At 35.3% G+C, this 4,348-nt stretch overlaps 1 long non-coding RNA gene across 1 annotated transcript; it reads right to left on the bottom strand.

Annotated features, from left to right (window-relative positions):
- Positions 1 to 369: 369 nt before the first annotated feature.
- Positions 370 to 4,326, bottom strand: LOC114456893 (uncharacterized). The gene is made up of 3 exons (XR_003672897.1): positions 4,193 to 4,326; positions 1,343 to 1,426; positions 370 to 895 (listed from the first exon to the last, which is right to left on the bottom strand). It is a non-coding gene; the product is annotated as an uncharacterized LOC114456893 (long non-coding RNA).
- Between the last annotated feature and the right edge of the window lie 22 nt (positions 4,327 to 4,348).

The raw sequence follows: 4,348 nt of genomic DNA on the forward strand, positions 1-4,348 counted from the left end.
TTAATAAGGACATTTTAAAGATCTTTTTAATGCTCAGTATGAAATGATCAATCAGCATTTTGATTACAAACATACTATTCTAAATGGTACATTTTAGAATGATCAGTTTTTACAGTAATGTAAGAAAACAACTATTTTTCAGCCGAACAAGTCAGTTTTGAGTATGTACTACATTATTTTAATTAAACATTAGCAATTAAAAACTGTTACTGACCTGGCAACATGTTCAAGTTTTGGACAAAAAAACCATTAAAGAAATAAGCTCCCTCTATAAAAATGCACAATATAAAACAATCATGTTGCTGAAATAATTACAAGAAACAATGTTTTCAGAGCAAATCTCAGAGAATCTTTATAAAATAATCACTGTTACTTAAGTAGCTCAGGGTTATGTTTGGTGTCTATACATAGTATAAGTAACAACATGAAACAAACAAAAATCAGCTCAGATTTATCTGATAATAGTGATCAACACTGGTTTCATTGTTTACACAACATGGATAAAATAAATAACTCTTGTTCAAACACTACAAATACATTTGAAATTCAAATTTCAGTTGAACATTATACCCAGAACAGTCAACAATTCAAATTAGAAATTTTGAATAGAAATAAGAACAATATTCTGACACTGTATCAACTGGCCTACGTCAGCAGTTTGTTTTAGTGGGAGGGGTTTGTTTCCCAATCCAATCATGACTGCTTGAATGAACTTGAGCATGCTTGCTATGCATTGTGGGTAATCTACGTGAAGGACATATGAGGCAGCCTGCCTGGAAAAGTCTCCAACATTGTCCATGACAGTATTTCACTGCATTCAGAGGCTGAGCATCGTCATGACAACAGTCAGCACCCCAACTGTCACTGAGGTCACTTCCTCTTCTTTCACTGTACCCTGTAAAAGAAGCACACAACTATCTTTTAAATCTGGCCTTCTTTTGGTGCAACGCCAAATTAATTCACTTTGTATTTTAATTTTGTAAAGTTTTTCAGAGTGAAAAATGACAATTTATATCCTTATTTCAGGGTTCCCACACTTTTTTTTTTTACAATGTTTTTTCAACACTTTTCCAAAATATACGCAATGTACACACAAGTGTGGATTAAAATAGGCTATATTTCCAAAACACTTAAATTATTCCATGACTTTCAAGACAACAATCATTTTTTTCAAATTCAGTAACTTTTCCATGTATTTCATGACCGTGGGAACCTTTTAGATTCTGATCATTTATGACCAGAATCCACCTGATTCTGATCAACTGAAAATAATGATATTTTAAATATAGTAAATATGATTTGACAATAAATTGAATGTTTCTTCTTTCAATACGTTTCTTACATAACAAGTGTTGTAGACGTCACTGGAGTCATCACAGAGTAGAATATGAAGATCTTTGAGGACAACAGAGCAAAGTGCTGGAGACTAAAAATACACAGAACAGACATAAATTAAGAACTTTGTTGTGTATTTACTGTAATAGTGAAGGCTTATATTAGATACAGGGCTTTCATTTTATTAGTATTTTATTTTATTTTTTTTATTTATTCAGTTTATTTCCGACATGGTTACATTCACTTTTTTTTTTTTTTTTTTCTTTTTTTGTACATGCCGAAAAAGGAGACGAGAGAAGCAGTTTGCTTATCTGGGTCCCGTCCCCTGTTTTACCATCGCAAATTTACATGGGTTTACATGTCTCTCTGGTCAAACATTCTTGAGTTGTTCTGAACAGTCCTTTTTTGTGTATTCTCATCTGTAGTCAGTGTTGTCTTGTTTTTATTCCTCCTCCTCTCTATCGTTGTTCGTGTTGGCCTTGTTCCCTGCCAGACGTTGTTAGCATTCCTCCAGTTCAAGAATAGTTCCTCTTTCGAAGGTGTTTGGAAGGTTTTTCCCTTTTCATCCATAATGTCACCACTCGGGAATGTCTCTTTTGGACACACAAGTTTGCAGCTTGTTTTGTCTCTACATCAAGGTTAATCCAGCTGTTGTTAGTTCTATTGGCAGTGTTGTATTTTCAACTGTTAGATTTAACTTGTATAAACACATTATTATATCTTAGTTCATAAGCAAGGTAGTAATTTCATTGTACAAGAAAACGTGTTTCTAACTGCACATATGACAATAAACACTTTGAATTTAAATTTAATGTAATCCTTAATCACCCCACCACCTAGCAATTGAAATGAATAAATGACAGACCTTTTTTACTCTTGGTTTCCACATTTAATTCAGTCTCCGTAAAATAATCACAGTCTGAGTTTTGTTTCCAGTGTTTATATAGATCTGGGTCCATATCCATGATTACCATCAGTAATGTTGTTGTTTAGGTGGATCCTTCGTATTTTCCCAAGTCTTCCATCGTTTTGATGAGAACTGGTTTTCCGTCCTCTTCTTCCAGGATGTAAATCCTGCAGTTTTTTGACCAAGTCTTCACAATCTTTCCTTCTTTTTTTATTTGGCGTGCCTTCCATGCAATGCTTGCATTTTGTTTCGTCAGGTTTTCATTGATGTACACCTTCGTTCCCTTGAGTTTATTTCTTTGCTTGAGTATTTCTCCTTTGAATTTCATATTCGTGAAGGTTATTTTTACAGCGCTGTTATCATTTTTCTTTGGCAGGAGATGGCAGGAGTTGATGTTGTCAGGGTTCAGGACAATGTCCTTCGACTCCAGGTAGTCAATGACCTGTTGTTCAATCGATTTTGTTTCTTCGTCACTCCTGGGTTTTATCTTTAGGCCTGTGATGATGACATCTTTCTCTCTTTCCTTTTGTTCCAGCTGTTCAACCCTGGCGTTCAACAATTTTATCTCTTCAGCATTTCTTTCATTCTTTTCTTTCAGTACCTTTGCTTCACTTTGTAGGTTTTCCAGTGCGTTTTCCAGCGTCTTTTCCAACGACTTTATCTCGGCAGATAGGTTTCGTAGACCCTCGCGTATCGTCTCCTTGACCTCTTCCAAACCCGAATTGGGTTCTGAAGGGCCTCCCTGTGGTTTTTTCACCATTTTCCTTCAGTCTTGGGCCCAATTTTTCAGGCTGTTCAGCTGTAGCCAAGGTCGTGTTATCGGAGCAAATGAAAAACACGTCTGCTCTCTCCAAAGACCAGAGACAAAGTTGATATAATTGGTAATATCTCATTTTACACATCCCACCTTCCCTGTAAACATTTTTATTGTTAATACAAACTCAACATTTTAAATAAATGCAAATGAAAAGTGCCGGTTCATGCATTACGCAGAAAAAAATGACTCACTTGAAATATAAAAACAACCATATTGTTGGGCTTGGGCGGTAATACCGTAAACTGCAGTGTCATAAAAATACCACAGATTCAAACTTGCCATTTCAAAAATGAAAAAATAAACATTTAAAAATAAAAAAATGCAACGCAGTTCTATTTGCCAAGTCACTAAACTTTCTGAACGTCACACAGGCAAAATGGTCGGACGCCTATTAGACAGAAAACTTAAGCCTCTATAAAGAAAATGTGTAAATTTATTTACCAAAGGAAATACTCCAGAAACGTGATTTATAATCATTAGAAATCACCCAAAAACACAATGATTGTGGAAATGTTTGTGTCGTTGCATGTATGAGCGCTGGGTGTGTTCATGTGTGTGTGTGTGCTTGTTGCCATGGCGACAGTTTGTGTGATTACTAACAGTAGGGCTTGGCGATTTTGCCTAAAAAAAATCTCTTATTTTTTAAAGAGCAGAAAATATGGTGGTGATGTGACTTTAAGATCATTTAATACTTTTTAAGGCCTTTTATTTGTAAAAAGAATATTTAGGACTTTATAAAGACACGTTTGGTGACACTGTCTGAGTCATAATTTTAATTAGTCACGGTAATACTGTATACAGCGGTAAATCGGGAGGAGGTTTGACGGTATTTGTACTTTTTTGTTACGAAGAATGACAAACTGAGAGTGACATAAAACCTGTGGATGAGTCGTACATACAGTAACGGGTATAGATGGTGTGAAAGGATTTTAAAAAACATTTTTAAATTGTTGAAGTGAATAAGTCAGTGAACTCATGGGTTGATACGATCACCAGAAGAAAACATCTGTCCTGCTTGTTCTCCATAGCAACAAAGCAGAGAGCTATAGTGTGACACAGGTCTATACAGTGCATTGTCATCAACAATTATGATGTCGTGTAAATGACTTAAAAAAACATAAAAGGACTCTTACCATCCAGTTCATGTCCTGTCCTTCCTTTTTTGGACTTGAAAGATGAATGAAGCGTGTGGTGTGTTGGTCTAGAGCTTCATTTATAGAAGTTCCTTCAACATTCTTATTCATGATGAGATTAAACCTGAAAAATGGATGGGGGGGGGGGGCATCAAT

This window comes from Gouania willdenowi, chromosome 22 (assembly GCF_900634775.1).
Source record: "Gouania willdenowi chromosome 22, fGouWil2.1, whole genome shotgun sequence".
Classification (NCBI taxonomy): Eukaryota; Metazoa; Chordata; class Actinopteri; order Blenniiformes; family Gobiesocidae; genus Gouania; species Gouania willdenowi.